Below are 19,995 nucleotides of genomic sequence, written 5' to 3'. Positions count from 1 at the left end.
TTTATGAGCGGCCTTTCAAAATTCAAATTTTGAACTGAAACTTTCGGAAACTTATTTTTTTTTTGTCTATAAAATTATACCGTAACGAGAAAAAAAATTTAAAAAAACAAATCGATTTTTGACGATTTCTGACGTTTTAAAAAATGTGGAACGACCTCTTAAAATTTTTTTTCTGAACTGTCCTTTGGAGTAGGCTCTTAAAACATCAAAAACTAAAATTTTGTCACACGAGACTCGAAAAAAAAAAAAACAGTGTCTTTTTGCGCCACCCTGATGCAGATATATTATACACATATGTCGTTGGTAAGTTAGTCAGACGTTGAAAGCCTTGTACACATATTTACAAATCGACTGATCGATAAATTTACGTCTTCTAAATTCTTATCTCTTCTTTATAATAATCATCGTTATTCAATTCCAGGTGGAACGACGTCTTTCTCGGGCGGATGATCCGGAGTCTCGAGCAGGAGTCCCTGTGTCGGTGCTCGATATCATACGCCTAGATCTTTTCGGAAGAAGAGACCTCGAAGCTACGACTGTAGAACAATTGTTCAACGAGAAATCAGTATCAGCAATAAGCAGAAGAAAAGGGTGCTGGGAAGTTTCTAGGGTAAGTACGAGAACTCGGAATCTTTCCTGCACTGTGAATTTTTGATCCAACTTAAAGATGAGCAACGTATATCGATCTCTCGATCTCTCACCACCGTACTGACAACGAGTTTAGTTAACGGTTAAGAAGAGGATAAAACCTCTCGTTTCTGGAGTCAGAAAACTGCAAATTTATCACACGACTTGCCTGCTGCTCTGTGACGTTCCCTCGGCGTGAGTCTTACGTTTCCGGCTGAGCGAGCCTCAGAGTCACTTATGAGGTGGGATTCTTCGATCTCATTTGCAACACTGGTGTCAGAGAACTTGGGGGCGAGTTGATCGAAGTGTGGCATCGAAACGAGGACACCGGTCTGCGGAAAACAGACAGAGAATGATGAAATCGATGCTGAATGTGCTACGAGACCGTGTTTACAGTCATATATCTCGCCCTCTGCATGAAGAGTAAATCGGGTTGATTTTCGTCGTTAATATAGGTCTTCCGTGACTCGATCTCCGAGTTCTTCGAAGTTTTATTGCTCCTTTCTGGAAGATCATCCTCAGAGGATGAGCTCTCTGCAACGTTCTGAGGCGCCGTTGCCGGCGCCTGCATCTCGGAATCATCCTCCCATGATTTTATCTTCATCTTCCACTCCCGCTGCCTGGCTTCCCAGTATTCCCTCGGCTGACCGTAGATCATTTTGTTACGAAAATCGAAGCACGGCTGACGTTGATAAGAAATTTGTGAAATTATTATCTGTTAGAAATGCGTGATTAGTGCTTATAAATACCACGAGGGTCTTGAACGGAGAACGTGGAGCGAAATCCTCGTTCATTTCCTCAGCGAATCGCTGTCGCAATTCCTCTATCGATTTCAGCAGCAGCTCTTGAATGTGTCGAAAGAAAGCGACGAAAACTAGCTCACAATTCTCCGTCATGAGACCGCCGACGGCGTCCTTGAGATAGTCGATCAGAGTCATTATAAAAGTCTGGAGTGATTGGAGAATCGAGTTATTATAAATTATCTTGGCACGACCGCGGTGAGGTTTTAGGATTTTTCACGTACGTCGGTGTCTTTCTCAGTCAGATCCATGTCCTTGTGCATCATACCAAGGTGTCCAATCAGCTGATGGAACTCTGTCGGTTTGTTGTAAAAGTCAAGGATCAGGTAACCGAAGAATTCGATAATGACGGTGAACTTGACGACCAAGAAGGCGTCCAGGCTTACGTCGGACTTTTCCTGGTCGCTGAAGTACTTTATATACTGTGGGTACTTGGCGAAGTATCTGCGAAATTCACACACCGCATGGCGCGGGTATTTGTTAAATCGCGAATTCGATCCGAGCGCAAGACGCAAGAACGCATTTTTTACTTCGTATAAAAACCGATCCCATGCATCTTAGGCTCTAGTTCAATCCTCGACCAAACCGCCCTCATCATTGAGTAATCCTCCATGCTTATACTGACGTTGGTGTGTTTGGCCGTGGTACGAGCCATTGTCAATTTTCCACCCATCAAAAACCGCCGAGGAGATGAAATTCTTCCAGGTTATAGTACCTACGATAATTAACTTTTACAAAACGTCAAAGGATGCTGAAAAATGTCCGAAGTTGGCAGCGGGACGATTTTGCAATCGAGTTTAGAGGTATCGACGAAACGAGTGAAGAAAGCGGAAAGAGAAAAAAAAATTTCCCTCAATGCAGGCGACTTACGGTCGCAGAATGGAACGAGAAAACAACAGAGACACGTCTATTATCCTTCTCATGTGCGGTACAAAAGCTCGACTCCGTTGGCTTTTCCATTACTACTGTACCGTGGTGCATCACCACCGATGTTTTCTTCTTCTACCTCTCCTAGGAGAGACATTTTTATTTCTCTCTTCGCTCGGTCTTTCAAAGCTCAGACTGCCCCGAGTAAACCGATGTGTTTTCCGTTAATTAGAGGAAACCACGTCCCTAGTTTTCCCCGAGCTGTTAAATTTTTGCTACTGCAATGCTGCTGGGAAATATAGTAAATCTAAAATAGCAACGAGGGTTACAGTAGTAAAACGATAACAGTAACGGGTGCTTTCACTGTCTCGCTAGTAAGTATCGCAATTTATCTAACAGTGGAACTCTGAAGCCGAAGTCGGTTAGTAGTAACGTTAACGTAACAAAATTGGACGATTTAAAAATGATTTCCACGGAGTTGGGTTTTAAAAATTAAATTATAAATCTCGGACATTCCTGACGATGCGAAGTAGCGATTTTTCTTAAACATGCATCGTTACAGTAACGTTAATAACTTCCTTCTCATAATCGTTCTTTAGCTTGATAACATCTTCCGGGCTGCTGGTCATGGTAGTTTAACCATACATGAAACAAAGGCGAATAGGATACAGAAAATGCGAGCGCATGTCCCCGCATGCTAAACTTGTAATACGGTTGACCGCGCACCTCGTTCCCAATTTTATTCCATCCGCAATTTTTAACCCTGCGGGTCAGAATCTGTTGACCCAGTCAATGGAGGTTTGTTTGCAAATGGCTTTGCCCGCACGATCTGTAAAGCCCACTCGAATTAATCGGCTCATCGGATGATCGCGTGTGGGATGTTTGATTGAACGAAGCCGAGAAAACTCATATCCATTACTATACGCGTACATTTGTGTTTACTTTTTAAGTCCCTCCGGCATTCTTTGAATTTACGGTATATCACGCGTGCGTGAATTAGTGCACTGGAATTCAAACCAAAGTGATGTATGTACGCACATATACATACATACATGTTGTATATATGCAGGTGTAACGAACGTGTAATTTCTCGCATCACTTGACACCGTTTAGCCGCAATTGAAGAGCGCGGCTGGTGTGAGACAACGACATTACATGCGGCACCAGCAGCTTGATATGGTATCGAGGAGGAGTCGTGCATTCGAAATGGTTAGGACGATAAAACTTAAAGCAAAACTGTCGCTGTCCACTTATTACTCTTGCTGCGTCCAGAGCAGTCAATGCGCCATGTCATGCTGTGCGACGTTGATCGAGTAAAAAGTTGAAAAGTTTGTCACACGAATTACGAAGGCATTTTATTACACATTTACTACTCCACTCGATGATATAATTGACTTCTTCGGGCACACAGTTTGCAACGGTTGCTTGTTTGATCCTGCGAAGCATGCTTGCTGGTGCTGGTGAAGTACAAATCCAATGGATGTAGATTGGGACTCATTGCTCTCTCGAGGGCTTAGAAACGACATAATTGCATCCCTTGATTGGCATTTATTCAATTATCTACGATTTTCTCTGATTGAAATCATGAGAATTAGTCAAGTTCGAACGATCAGTTATGTTTGTAGATTTTTATTCTAAGTACACCATCTCGCGCTGGAGTTTCAATTTTTGAAAAGCTGTACCTATATCTAAAATATTTTCATCTTTTTCTCCTAGATCTGATACTATAGTCGACGGACATATGCTATATTATACCGATCATGCAGACAGAGAAGAGTCCTTACATTGCCATGAGCGCACGGCTGCTATTCTCGCACATCCGTGCCGGAAATATATGTTAATATACACGCTTGTACACGCATATACTTACACGCGTGCTGGTGCTACGGAGCGGAACCTGGAACGCAGTGTCTGCGACCTCGAGTCTCGCGTCTCGGGTCCAGAGTTCCTCGGTTCGTCTCCTCATCCGAGGGCTATCCGCGTGTGTATTTTTAAGCTCGCGTTGATATTTATTTGTTCGCGGAAGAGAGCCACCCGTGGCTGTGGGTATACGTCAAAGTATGCGCGGGGTGTACGGTGTTGAAAAACAACGTCAAGAGCCAATTTCTCAGTCATGGAAATGATGGGGTAATTTCGAAGGATCAACGACGAACGAACATATATACGTATATATTAAACACAAGGTGTGTGTAGATATAGGTATATAATATCTCGTTAAATTTTCCAATCTGCGGTAATGCCTTCCGATCGCGAGTTCAACGCTTTTGTATAACTCTACTCTAGGAAGAGTTTGTCGATAATTTTTTTTTTTTTTTTTTTTTCTGTTTTGTTTCCTTTGTTTTTTTCCATCAACTTCTCTTTGATGAAATAGAGAAAAAAGAAAAATTATTAGATATTCTTTAGCGAACTGTTCAGAACTGTCTAGACACTAGGATATACGAAGGTTACAGATAATAGATAGATATATACATATATATCTGTAAGAGTAGAGAAGAGAAGAGAAGAGAAGAAAAAAAATATAGAAAGGAAACACAAGAAAGACAAAAAATTCGTTTTATATATACAGTTTATTTCGACGTAGGTATACAGGTTACAGGAGTTTACACAGAATAGAGTATATATACAAATATATATCGGCACACAGAGGTATATGAATACAGTGGTATAAGGTAAAGAGAGTACGGAATGTGTTAGGAAAAAGTTGGCTGCTCACATCAGACATTTCGGTGTGAAAAAATTTATTTTCGAACTACTAGTTACATATCTCACACGTACGGCGGCGGGCAAGCCATCGAGCGGGGAAGTCCCGTTGATGCGTTGTTGTTTAATGGCGCGTGAGACACAGGCGTATACGCGAACTTGAGCACGTGTCCGGGTGATTTATGCCTCGGAATGCGAAGCGAGAGTGGGTTTCTTATGCCCGGATCGTGAAGGTCTGAATTATACCGCGTTCAGTATATTCGTTCAAGTTTTACGGATACACACAGAGATCGTAATCGCAGAAACATAATAATTACTAACGGTACTAACTAGTTTCCGACGACTCATTCATCGGCGGTCACTCGGTCATTCAAGTCCATGCATGGCACGCGGGACTGTTTTTATAACCATCGTTGCCGCTGATAGCGAGAGAAGGGTCTAAGATCTACGGTAAAATTCGTTTCGATCAAATTCGGCCGCAATTTTCTTGCTTTATTAATTTTTTTTTCACTCGATATCGCAGGCAACCAAGTGAGTGATTCAAAATTGTTATAATCATCATCGCCTTCTTCGTTTCCGATGGTCAGTGACAGAGTCTCTGACTCAGAGACTAGCGACTCATGTGTACGATTCGCTTCCACGAATATATGTGTGTGTGCGTGTGTGTGTGCAGACTGTGCGTGAAGATAATTAATACACTGTATGGCTGCGCACAGCCGTCGTCATGTGTGTACATCGATTGTATCGCAACAGACGACCGTCAGGCCAACTTCTCGGGATACCCATTTTCGCAGCGTTGATGTTCGCACGGTATATAATTATCGATTATTTGCCGCATGGTAGAGAGAGACACACAGACACACACACACACACAGACAGAGTCTGTGTTATTCTTCGGGAAAATAACGCGGGCATCGGTTCGTCGTCGAAAGTTCAGCCATTAAGCTCGTTCGACTCGGTCCAATAATCAACCCAAGAGATAAGAGAGTCGGAGAGGCGAAGACATTACACGCGCCGCCATTGTTCCTCTCCTTCTCGTTCTCGGTGTTCTTGTAGATTGTATAAAAGCTAGGGTCCTGAACACTGCGTGCAGTGGCACAACAGATGCTGTATAAATAAAAACGTTAGAATGTTACATGCGCATAGGTACATACAATTGCTTTTCGAGAAGCTCGCTTTCGGACGAAAGAACTTACGTGGGTGCAGTCGTTCTGTTCTTCCTCCTTATCGATATCGTGCGAGAAAATTTCATCACGGCTAGCTGATGATGCACGTCATTCTTATCGCCCGGCGACAGTCTCGCTTTAAGTAAACACACCTATGGAGAGTCGGTGCCGCACGGCCTAAATAGAAAGCGATAAGTGCATGCTGCGATACGCCGAAAATTTTCTCGTTCACCTTATTTCAACACAGCGTTTAGAGAATATTTCTACATCCTGATAATTCTTGAATAACTATAATGTGACGATCTAGGATGGAGAACCAGAACGGTGCGATGCGGAAAGGCCTTTTTAGAACGAAAACACGAAAGTAGCACAACAGGTGGCGCCGCTCAGCCGTTCCTCACGTTCCTGCTGCATTGCACTGTTATAACCACGCGTTATAACTTGACCAAGGGACTTTTATGTTGAAGAAGAACGTGAAGAAGGTACGTAGAAAGATGTTCCTATCGTTTGTTTCAGATACTGATAGTTTGCACGGGTGATCTAGAATTTAACAGTTTATAGAATAAAGATGATCGACATTTATTCGGTCTGAATTTTAATCGAAGTTAGTAACGTTATCGCAGCGATTTACGCTGAGGAAAAACCGTTACTTCGTGATTTTCGAATTGTTTGAAATGCGGGAAATCGTTGTAAAACGAGACAGACTCGTATTTTAAAATCTTCGTTGCCTCAAAGCTTAGCGGTTGTAAAAATAAGAAGATAATGATTTTTTCCCAATCTTTCGTTACGATGACGTTACTAACTTCAATCTCGTGAATGTTGGAGCTAAAATGCCAGTGTCTAGCGTAACAATAAGAACAAGTTCTTCTAGACATTTCGACATGTTCTTTGGGTTATACCTGGCGAAGCGCGCAGTCCTCGGGGGACGATTTCGAAAGCAAGCACGTGGGGAATATAATTTTAGACGAACGTGTGAGACAAGCGGCGTTGTTGGTTGATCGTCTGGCGTTTCGTGCCTTCGGTCGCAGAAGAAAGAACATTGTAAAAAGTGATCAGCATTCGTCGATCGCGTTCCTAAAACCAACCAGAAATCGTGTTTGTATATACATATTTCAACAGCATGATCGTTTTCCCCGTTTCCACAAGCTTGAAGTTAATAACGAAAAATCACTATATTTTTAACGTACTAAGATTTCGAAATATGAGTGTATTTTGTTTCATTACATTTTACCGAATTTCAGCCAATTCGAAAACGGCGAAATAACGGTTCTTCCTAACTTCACTAAAATCCGCTTCCCGAGTCTTCGATTAATACCTACTTTCAAGATAAGACACTCGAACACGACGAATCATGCATACATACATACGTTCACAGGTTAATAATAACGCGCGAATCTGCTGTATCATACTCACGTTTCATCTCAACGAGGAATAGCGGGTGATAATCCAACGACCGATAGAAACAAAGGTGGTAATCCGAGAGGTAACGAACCGGGAAAAACACAAACCGACACAACTTAAGATAGAGTGCAATCGAGCCTCAATGGTGTAAACGTCGAATTTCGCGCGTTCGATTCTCGCAATCGTTACTCACTTCGCGTCGCTCCCGACAAGGTTTGCACAGTTAGTCACGCGGCGTCGACGCGCTCACGCGAGCGACCGTAACAACCGCGTCTTTTCCTCCTCGAGCCACAGCTGATACTAGCCTAAAGGCACTCACTGCCACTCGGACAGACGCTACGCGACGCAACGCGACGGCTGCCAGCCTGTTGAATTCCTAATCCATTCGCGCTCGACGCCGCGCCGCCATTTGCTTCACGTTTCGGCCGCATGGCGCTCGCGTCGCCATTACGAAACGGCGTCATTTACACGCGCGACTTGCGCCGATGCGGTCGCGATAAATCTACGCTCTTGAAAGCCGATTTTCAGACAGGGTCACGATGAACTTAACGGAACGAAAATGAACGGAAGTATAAACATTAGTATGAATCGCCCATACGTGGTTCTTTGAGAAAGTTATGTCCTGCTCTATGCCGGATTGTCTTCTTAGAAATATCGCGAACTCTGACGGACTTCACGGTTTGTTATTGTTTTGTTTGTTTTTTTCTTTTTCCTTTTTATATACGGATATCCACTAAATAGCGAATTTTCATATCGTGAGTAAAACAAAAGACGATCATTGTCATTTTAAAACTTCCGCGTCATCGATACTTATTGAAAATATCTAATAATTAATCGATTGTCATTGCGATACGTCATCTGGTGGACAAACAAACATCAAACTAAAGCAATCACGCCGACAGCTGAGCTTTGACAGTATTTTTTCGAGTTTGGATGGTAAAATAGGTAAATTATTGATTATGTTTCATTAATTTATGTGACATGAGTTATTTGAAACACTAAGAATTACGATTTGCTTTCGTTAAAAGTAAAAACTTAGGTCATGTGGTGACAAAATGGCGCTCATAACCAGACTCTGACCTCATCAGGACATTTTCCGATAACATCACGTATTTCGTTATTTTTACTTCTAATTTACACAATCGTGTGACTCCTGACTGAAATGTAAACTTGAACCAGGCTTATACCTGGTGAAAATTTTTATATTACTAAGAATTTTCTCATAAATTAGAGATAATTTCCCATTATTACGTACAAAAATGTTTAGATTGTGAAAAAGTTAGTTTGGACAAGCGAAATTCAACCTCTTATTATTACAAATGTTAAAAGCACTGTTGCATTATTTTTCAGACCACGGACAGCAGTTTAACCCGAGGTTCAAATAAGGGAGGAAAATCCTTGGACGGATCATTTTTCATCTCTTTTTACCTTATCTCCCGACATCGACCAACGAATAGACTGCAGAAGGACGCTGATTTATGGATGGTGAGATTTCATCCCCATATGCGGTTGGTCATCAGCTGACGATGAGCTGGGGTGAGTTTATAATATCAATCTCCATACGTGAGCGTGGTATTTAGATGTGCCTTTGTCTTTTGTAAGTCCCAAATTAGTCAAGGATTATATTCCCTCAAGAAGAATCCTCCAACGTCTATAACTATAAATCTGTTTCCATAGTTTTCCACTTAAAGCATTCCCCCATTCCGTTGTAGCAATAAATAATGGACTCTTCACGATTTAGGAAGTGATTTTTTTTTTCAGTTAAAATAAAATGCCGTTGTAAGGCCCCTTCGAATGTCTCGTTATTGCCGTCTCCAATTGCATGATAAGGGAAAGAATATCATTGTAGGTATAGTCGAAACCCGTTTGTTCAACCCTTATTTCGGCGTCCAGATTTATCGTGCATAAAATTGCTTCATTAGTGTATCATCTCCACCGTCCCATAAATTCTATAATAATTTTTCGTACGATCCCTACGATTAGCGTATCCCATCCAATTGTAGATACACTCGTATTGTGCATACGTGTGCGACATAAATCTCAAACAATCAATTAATTCTTGTTACGCGTTTTAACAGTCTATACAATAATTATACACGCGTATCGCGCGTGTCGTGAATGTATATATATATATATATATTATAATTACATGGATAGGTAATGGGTCTCCATAGTGCGCTCTCTCGAATCGAAGCTATTATTATCGTCCGCGCGTGCAGTTATACAATACGTGCCATCGTCTCATATTCTATCATACACCATACATATATATAACCGCATGACAAATTGCCTGTAACCACGTGGTATCGACAATTTGTTGTATTGGTCTTTCGCCGACGATGATAAGGGGCTCTTTTTACTTATCAAAAGTTTCAAAAGTAACTAGTCTCTCCTTCTCTCTCTCTCTTTCTCTCTGAATATGCGCAGGCCGAGTAATAATTCAACGATATCGATTTTTCAGTCGTTTCTATAGACGTAGTAGCATCAGGATACACGCTTCCTGGTAGCGTGTCCACTCGACTATTAATATGGCCGAGTAATAAATCGAGTCTGTTGTCCCAAAGCTTGATGTCGAAATTTATTTAAAGCGATGTAGCAGTCGTCCTACCTTTATCGACCGAGCCAACTCGTCCGTTTTCTTATTACATTAAATAAACAAACGAATGGAATGGGTTGAAAATTGTTAAGGGAATCGAGGATGGTTACGCGTATATCGAAAATCGTTAAAAAAATTTGCGGTTTTATCACACGTGTCGTTATTCCCACATTTTCCCAATTTCAGGGGCAAAAAAAATTTTCTGATAGAGCGAAAAGAATGAGGAGTAAAATTAGCCATCCAGAGACTGTCTTCATGAAATATTGAGGCTGCTAGACAAAAACTAGTGATTACAATAATTTCTTAAACAAAAGATACTCTTGCGATCAGCTGGGCGCTCGGTCGGTAAAGGTAGGACTGCTACATGGCCTTAATGCTATATTACCGGTTTTCCCTCCGTTCGGAATAAATCGTAAATGAAGTATTTCTTCATTGTGGGTTACGAAAGCAAAACTTTTCTGTTTGAGGATTCAGTTATTTTCTTTGTTCTAAATTTTCACCCAAATATATTATATTCATACAGTTCGATATCACGTAACGTCTTGCCTGTATTTCACTATGAAATAGACGCGAGGGGCGTGGAAACGAATTGAAAGGAATTACGCGTTCGGTGTATTTGCATTGTCTCCGGTGTATCGTTTATCCAATGAATTATCGTTATATCAATTAGTCGAGTCTTCCTTTAATTAATTAATTAATTAACTAATTAATCACTCATTCGATTATATCCGCAGTCGATCGTCCTGCACAATTATACTTGCACCATTAAATTAGCACGGATGTATATAATACGGCCCCATTATTTACGTCGGCTTTCATCGTAATACAATCCAACTGTACATGGATTTCTGCGTTTAAGTTCTATTGAAAGAGGAAGACCGAGGAAGAGAAAGATAAAGCGAATTAGAAAGAGAGAGAGAGAGATGCTCGGATTACGCGGCTTGGGATCTAAGTAATTAGCACAATTGCTGTTTGCTGTTTGCTTCCGCGCCCTCGAAACAGGTATATTAATTCAACAACGTATATTTATATATATATATTATATATTAGGGTGTCGCGGAAAACCGACTATTTTTTTTTTTTTTTCTAGTATCGTGTGACAAAATGTTAGTTTTCGATGTTTTAAGAGCCCACTCCGAAGGACAGCTCAAAAAAAAAAATTTTAAGCGGTCGCTCCAAATTTTTTAAAATGTTAAACATCGTCAAAAAATTAAATTAAGTAATTATATTTTCAGTATTTCGTTTGATTTTTAATTAATGTCGTGGTGTATTGTTATCGATTCTTTCTTACTAAATTGAAGAAAAAAAAATGTATAAAATTTTAATATGAATATTAAAAGGTCGCTCGAAAAGATCTAAAGAAATGCACCAAAAAATTGAAAAAAAATTATGAGCGACCATTCAAAATTCAAATTTTGAACTGAAACTTTCAGAAACTCATTTTTTTTTTTTGTCTATAAAATTATACCGTAACGAGAAAACAAACTAAAAAAAAAAAAATCGATTTTGACGATTTCAGACGTTTTAAAAAATGTGGAGCGACCTCTTAAAAATTTTTTTTTCAACTGTCCTTTGGATTGGGCTCTTAAAACATCAAAAACTAACATTTTTTCACATAAGACTCGAAATAAAAAAAAGAAAAAAAAAATAGCCGGTTTTTTTGCGTTACTCTATTATATATACATATATTCCTGAAATAGAAATGTAGATACGTAGTTTAACAAGACGGTGGTTATATGAAGGAAAAAATTTTCTCCACTACGTACCTACAACATATTAAAAAATTTATGTCAAATATTTAACATATAACATAAAAAGCTCCGATGATACCGGGGGTAAAAACTTATTCACTTATAAATTTCGTCGATTTCTAATCCTAAGCGTATTTGTGCGTTATCGTACTTGTTTAGGACTCAGATTTTATTACACGAATAAAAGGCAAAGCGTATCGTTTACACCTGTATCATGCAATACCTAACTAGTCAACTAGTATAATGCAAATGTATAGGTATATAGAATGAATGTAAGTTTCAAGCGCGTTTATACGTTCGAGAGAAGTTCACACGCGTTAATTGATGTCACGACCTTATAGAATTCTGTCCGGGAACCGTTGGAACGAATCACAGTCCCATGATCGTTTTGAATACAAATTTCACAACGTTATATGACCCTTTTAAACGCCGGTAAAAACAGCCCGGGTGTATTACGTGAATTAGGTATACATCCACATCTCGCGGTAATTAACACCGCGTTACTATAGCTATATTATATATAATACTCAACATAATTATGTGATAATTTTGTGGAGTAATGATGGAATTTTTTTAAATAATTTGATGATCAGTAAAACTTGCGGGTATCCTGATTAAATTTCAAGAAAAAAGTGATCCTAGTTTATTTTTTCTTCCCTTTTTTTATATGGATATTGTATACGTCTTTCGATTATTCGCAAGATTGCTTTTATTTGCACCTTTTCATTTACATTAGATTTGGTATTTATTAAAGTTCGTTGTTTTCAATTAATAGGTACACAATCCGTTGAATAATTCGTACGAATCAGCAGCTATGCATTTTTGTTTTTCATCGTAAAAGTTGGATGTACAATATTTCACGATTAGTGAAAATCAAATTTTGATCAATTTATTATTATATCTTATATGTGAATAAATTAGTTTGTGTGTAATATGCAACTTCACTCACGCGATCAGCCGGCTTTTGACTATCTCCATTTCTCGTTCATTGAAATCGTTGCTACCTGAAACAAACATCGAGAAAAATTGATTACCTAATATATTATAACTATTGTATAAAAAACTTGTAAGATTCTATCGATTCCTTGATACGTTTCAGATTAGGAAAGGGTGGAGCAAAGTGGGCCGATTAAGAAAATAATGCCTAAAATCAGAATAAAATTTTTCGTTTTTCTGGTTATTATTATTATTATTATTATCATACACACTCGTTCTTTTCATTACTACGGTGATATTATAATCTAAAATGCGAACAGAGGCGAGGCTCCTTCGTATTTATATATATGTTGTACGAGCGTTTAATCACGGGACGAAGGGACCGCGAGCTTGGAAAAGTTTTCATTGAAATTCGCAAAGAGGCATGCAGTTTGAAAAACTTACGGAATTGTGTGCCTTACCTTGTATATATATATACATATATATCCACATTCTACATATACATATACTAGTAATAAAACATAATTCGTGTGTGTGAGTGTGTGTGTGTTTGTCTGAGGCCATATTAACATGAATACGGCGGAATGTTGATGCCGCGTTGTAGGTGTAACGATATGCATACTTAAGAGGAAGCTGAAAACGTCTTGTAACAGAGACGCACGGTTTTTCAACTTCCCAACGACCCTCGGCAAGAGATTTATTACCGCTCGTCGTCGTTGCTCCCTTTCGCGGATTTTGCGAAAACGCGACTCTCGCTGCAGGTACACGTACTGCATATATATATATATATAGATATATATACGTATACTATACCATTTGCTTCTCTCCCGCGACATTGTCCCACCCTCGATTTTTCTTTACATTTTCTTTACGTAACAACGTGATTTTAGTCCTTTGATTTGTTCGACTTTTTCGTTTTTTATTTATTTATTTATTTATTTTTATTTATTTTTTGAACAATTTTTAAACTTCTTACATAATAATTATAATTATCCTTTACCCTTGTATAATAATATCATAGTTATGATGAAAAAGTTTGATGTTGTAAGGAAATTTTGTAATTTTTTCTGCAATTTTCCCAACTCTCGGAGTTGGCCTTGAATTTTTTCAAATTTTTTATTCAACTGATCAATCATAATGAAAATAATATAATAGACATATGATGCACGTATGTATATACGTATATTGTTAATGCATATTACGCTTCGTTCTTGATGTTCGCGATATCAGAGACGTACAAGATCCGCCATCCAGATGGGTTGACAAAGCTAATTTCGCTGCACCAAGTTTCAGTCTTTGATCGTTGCACAGTAGAATAATCTCTTCTCTTCTCTCGAACATTACAGAGATTATTTGAACAAAGAATTTCCTTGGGCAACTACTTTCTCAGTCATTCACTTTCAAAGGAAACTATTTGATTTTGTTGAAAGAAATCAATTTCTAGATTCATGTTACAGAATTTATTCTTTAATTAATGAAAAACACAATGATGTTTCGTTACAGACAGCCTTGAGACTAATTAATTACATTTGTAATTACATTTACTAGAGCAATTTATGATTTTATAGAGAAAATTGTAATTACTTTGAAATTAATTAATAATTATAACAGAATATTATAATCATAATCGAAATAATTAGTAAATACGAAAGAAAATTGTAATTATTAATTATTTTGAGTAAAATTACAATTTCTACTATGTAATCATTAATTATGACGAGTGTAATAGAAATTTTCTTTTGTACAATTCATTAATTATTTTGAATGTAATTATCATTTTTCTTTTACAATTATTCATCACTTTTAGGATAATTACAATTTTCTTTATGTAATTAGTAATTGAAAATACAAAATCAATCATTTTTGCAAGCCTGGTTACAGGCACCAAAATTAATCAAATAATTTCTCTGAGGTTGGTGAAAAAATGTTTTATTGAACAAAACTGCATACTTACAATTATTATCAATAAATAATTAAACGGTCTGACAAACAAAATGTAAAATATTTTCGTTTCTCGGATGGATATATTAATTGAAAGTTTCACCGCAGTGACTTGAGATGTCGGTTTTTAACGAGCCTGCGATTCGATCCCTCGCGTTTCCGGTTTGACAGATCAAATATCACGGTTTTCAGTAACATCGCATCAGGGAAAGTTAACCCTTAATTTCGTCGGCTATCACTTTTCATGTTGCAGGTAATAACGCGAAATGAAATACTGAAACCGAGGGGTTCTATTCACTTTCATTATTCTATAGAGGGCATTCCGCGCCAATCCTCACCATCTCAGATTTTGCTTGAATTTTCGATGAAGTATTTCGGCGGTCTAGAAAGTAACTTCTAAATTATGTCAAACCTTTTAAACAGGTGACTAAAAACTCGTCTTATTTTCGCACTAATTTCTGTCGACTATTTTTTGACGACTTTTTTTGGCAACTTGATGCTTTTTTTTTTTTCGCAAATACGGTCTAAAACCGCGACTTTCATAGTGTTGGTTACAAAATTTTCACCATGAATTCCTTGACCTTGCAGTCTCAGAAGTATTTTCGTATTTTCACAAGGAATTTATGGTGAAAATTTCGTGATAATCGAAGGTAGCCAAGCCTGCACAATTTAAGTCGCGATTTTGGACTTTTATTGCAGAAAAGAAAAAGAAAAAACAAAAAACATGTTACCAGTGGCTAAAAAAATCGTCAAAAAAATATTTTCTTCCATTTCACGTCGTCGCAAAGAATTTTTGCATTTAATTAATGTTTTTTTTCACACGACTGACGGACGCTGGGTTATAAATTATTGCGAAAATTAGACAACTTTTTATCCAGTGGTGAGAAAAATGTGAAAACAATTTAGGGGTTACTTTTTCACGAATCTACAACTATTCATCTAAGTATATTATAACTTCGGTGCGAATTCAACGTTATTTTAATCTTTCATAATTTTTCCAAGCAAGCTCCTCCGTATCGGATTTCGAATAATTTCGTTAAATTTCAACGCATCCAAAAACCGTCTTCCGCTAATTTTCTCTCTCTATTAATTTTCCGCGATTGATTTATGCGTAGATTTCATATCACCGTCAAGTGATCAGGCGCGTTACGTTAAAATCCAACAGTCATTTCAGGAGAAAAGAATGTTTCCCCGAAAAAAAAGCCAAAAAAGCCCAAAAAAAAAAAAATAAAAAAAATAAAATGGAAATAAAACCGGCTGACCCTCAGATTCAAAGGTTTTCTCATCTTGGCCGATGGCACCTGGCCCAAAAGCGCATCAACAGCAACAGCAGCAGCACACCTGTCGTTAGAACCCGTCGCAGTTGCCGGCGCGCTAGCTTCCTGTGGCAACAGTTCTGTTCAAGCAACGGTAGACAGTCGGGCCGGAAGTCCGTTGATAAATTTAGGGGCTGACCGGCGTTGCGTCGCGTCGTCGGCGTGCTTTCCGGCTATACTTAGCCTCGCGACCCGAAATAATGAAAATAAGCAGAACGATAAACAGTGTGTGGAAAATGGGTCATTTTTATACGTAACTTTCGTCTACATCGTTTTACTCTCTTCGTTTTTTTTTTTTTTTTTTCTTTTTTTTTTTCTTCCACCACGTTTTTCTTGTCTCGACAGAACAGATAATGCTGCTATTTGCATAGACGAGTTGTGTATGTGTAGGTATATAAAATACGCGAAATTTTGAAGAATTAATGTCTCCGCAGTCCGCATTTAGTTTGGAGTTTCTTTTTCTTTTTCTTTTTTTTTTTCTTTAACAGAAGAATGATACTTAAAAAAAATGATTTTTTTTTCTTCGTCCTGAAGGATATTTTCACAGTGACTAAGGAAAAAAGAACAACTTCTGTGGATATAGTAGCAAATGGACGTCTCTGTTAGGTGTCTTGTAGATAAATCTGTAAAGAAGTAAAAGCTGGCTCGTAAGCACAGCTATAGACACAGAGTTGACGAGTTGGGTAGTAAAAACTATAGACTCAGTCTCTTCGAGCCTTTTCGTGTATAATACAACTTATATTTATTTTGTGCAACCGAAGTTATTGGCTGCTGTAGCAGATATCTATATCACGTAAAGACAAACGCGTGTACAAATTTTCTTCGGGCGTGTTTATAGATTTTTTCGTTTTTTTTTTTTTTTTTGTTTTTTTTTTTGCGTCTTTTCAGACACAAAACGCCTGCGTTTTAGATCCGAAAATATCTCTGAGGAGTTAATTTTTATGATGAAATAGTTTCACGGAAGTTATATTTCAAAGATATTACTTTTTTTATTGAATTTATTACACGCGTTAGTATTTTTCTAAGCAATTGAAACGATGTCATTGAATTACTTGTGAATCACTTTTAATTGGATTGTTGTACTAATTAATTGACTCTTGTGATTCTGCTAAATTTGATGGGAAGTATTCGCATTGGCTGCTTAATTCTTTCGATTTTTTCTTTTCACGAGTATTTAAAACTAGACAAAATTCTCCGAGTTTCGTGTAACTTGATGGAAAAGCTGCAAAAAAAATTGTTGATATCAACTTTCACAACGTTATCACAAACAAATACTTACACAATTGATCTATTCAATTTGATTTGAGAACATAGATTACCGTTGATTAGGATTGAAAAATTTCTCACATCGCATCGAAATTCAATTCCTTTCCTAATTTTCCCATCGTGTTGTATTTATTATAAATTATTATCCCGAATCGTTAATCATCCCATTTATAATAATTATATTCACATATTTATGAATTTTATATTGAAATCTTTCTGATCAACGCTGATAGAATATTTTTCGCAGGTACTTACAATTAGTGATGAATTCAAATCGTTACATATTCAATTATTTACAGACATTCTTGCGCGTGTATAATTATTTATTTATCATAATTGCATCTCTGCCACATACGGACGGACGGTCGTACCTGATTTCTGAAGAATTTCGTGTGCGAGGACTAATTTATTCATTACTCAGTGTCATTTGCTCACGTCAGAGGTGACAAAGGAGTATAGAGAGAGCGAGAGAGAGGGAGAGAGAGAGAAAGAGAGAGAGACGAGGGCATGTCTGCCAACAGGTGCGTAGCTGCCAGACAGCGGGACGCCCGTGTCTTTGGCCCCATAACTTGCAAAATGTCGCAAAAACATTTTGACGAGACGCGTTTTTCAACGACGGAACAACAGCTGAAACGCAATTTCGACCGGCGAGGCAGGTTTTTAAAGCGATGAAACGATGTGCGACCGAGTAGATATATAACAATAAAGACGAATCGTATTCCGATATATTTTATGAAAAATGATACGACGACAAAAAATTTTCGCGATCCAAGACGAAAAAGGAAAGCAAAGAAATTGTTTATACGCAGTCGCAAAAGAATTAAGGAACAGATTTTTCTTGAGAAGACGTTTTAATTTAAAAACATATTATGGTAACTTTTAACTGTATTTTAACATTTTTTATTTGTAAGAATAATTATTTTTAAAGCTGCTATAGCTGATCTTCGGGAGCACCGAATTTGACAAAGATTTAAGCCTTGAATTGTTTATAAAATGGAAAATATTTATTGGTGAGAAAAAATCTTTTATTAATTACTATAAAATATACCTAAAAAGTTTGTGTTAAAATTTGAGACTGTTCGGTTGAGCTGTTTCCGAGAAATCTTACTCACCGATTTTGATAACACAGTTTTGAGAAAAACGCGTTTAAAGTTTCAAAAGCACATTACAAGTAGTAGAAATTTTTTTTTTTCAACTTACATCGAGTTGTCAATATTTGCCGGATTTACAAGAAATTTTCTGTGTGTGTACTTAAATATATGTGCATTACGAAAATGCAATAGAAAGAAAAAATTCGATTCTTTGAAAATTTTAACCGCATATCATCGTCCTTCATCGTCCGAATTGTAATAATCAAGAAAAATGTCGCACCCTTTAGATTTTAAATAGATTATACTGTATGCACGAGGCTGCGTGCTTGAGTGACGTTTTACTTTTACAATAAAATTCCCGATCTCTCGACAGCGAGCGAATTATTATTACAATTATTATAATTATTATAATTCAAGAAGGCGCTCTCGCCGTTGTTAAAATCGTATCAATCAAAGTCTGATGATATCACTGCTCTTGCAGCTTGATATACTTATATTCATATATATATATATATATATATATATATATATATATATATCATTATATACACACACTTTTTCTTTGAAATTCATTCACCCTTCGGGATTTCAATTTGATTTGTCTGGTGATTTGCACGGTGATTGGTACGTGAGCGTGTGAAAGTCTGCCTTTGTAATCATTCCGAATGGCTTGAAGATCATTGGTTTTATTAGATTTAAGATCATTTGAAAATTTTGATGAAACGTAAAATGTACCAGCAGGTCTACCAAAATTTTTGAGCTAATTTAACCATTTTTTAATATATTACTAAGTTAAAAAGAAAACTGAAATAACAATTTAAATGTTAAAATTGCAAAAATTTTGCGTCATATTCACTAACAGATGTGTAACAAATAACAAATATAATAACTATAAAGTTGACCTGCTGGGACATATATTATGTTTATTAGGGTGGCGCAAAAAACCGACTATTTTTTTTTTTCTGAGTCTCGTGTGACAGTAGTTTTTGATGTTTTAAGAGCCCACTCTAAAGGACAGCTCGAAAAATTTTTTTTAAGAGGTCGCTCCACATTTTTGAAAACGTCAGGAATCGTTTTTTTTTTTTTTTTTTATTTTTTCTCGTTGCGGTAGAATTTTATAGACAAAAAAAAAAAAGTTTTCGAAAGTTTCAGTTAAAAATTTGAATTTTGAAAGATCGCTAATAATTTTTATTCAATTTTTTGGCGCATTTCTTTAGGTCTTTCGAGTGACCTTTTAATATTCATATTAAAATTTCATAAATTTTTTTTCTTCAATTACAATACACCACGACATGAATTAAAAATCAAACAAAATACTGAAAATATAATTTTTTTAATTTAATTTTTTGACGATTTTTGACATTTTAAAAATTTGGAGCGACATCTTAAAATTTATTTTTTGAACTGTCCTTTGGTGTGGGCTCTTAAAACATCAAAAACTAACATTTCGTCACACGAACTCAAAAAAAAAAAATAGTCGGTTTTTTTGCGCCACCCTAATGTTTATTTATGGGGTATTCCACGTCTACTTGACCAG

General features: G+C 37.3%; 1 protein-coding gene across 2 annotated transcripts in view; it reads right to left on the bottom strand.

The window, feature by feature from the left end:
- LOC124410649 (leucine-rich repeat-containing protein 15-like) overlaps positions 1-19,995 on the bottom strand; it is a 67,371-nt gene that overhangs the window by 29,767 nt on the left and 17,609 nt on the right. For both annotated transcript variants that reach the window (XR_006929612.1, XM_046889171.1), the window contains exon 2: positions 12,858-12,912. The gene's annotated coding sequence lies outside the window, so the exon portion shown is untranslated. The remainder of the gene's footprint in view (positions 1-12,857; positions 12,913-19,995) is intronic.

This window comes from Diprion similis, chromosome 9 (genome assembly GCF_021155765.1).
Source record: "Diprion similis isolate iyDipSimi1 chromosome 9, iyDipSimi1.1, whole genome shotgun sequence".
Classification (NCBI taxonomy): domain Eukaryota; kingdom Metazoa; phylum Arthropoda; class Insecta; order Hymenoptera; family Diprionidae; genus Diprion; species Diprion similis.
Note: the sequence above shows the minus strand (reverse complement) of the source record. Positions and strands in the feature narration are given on the sequence as shown.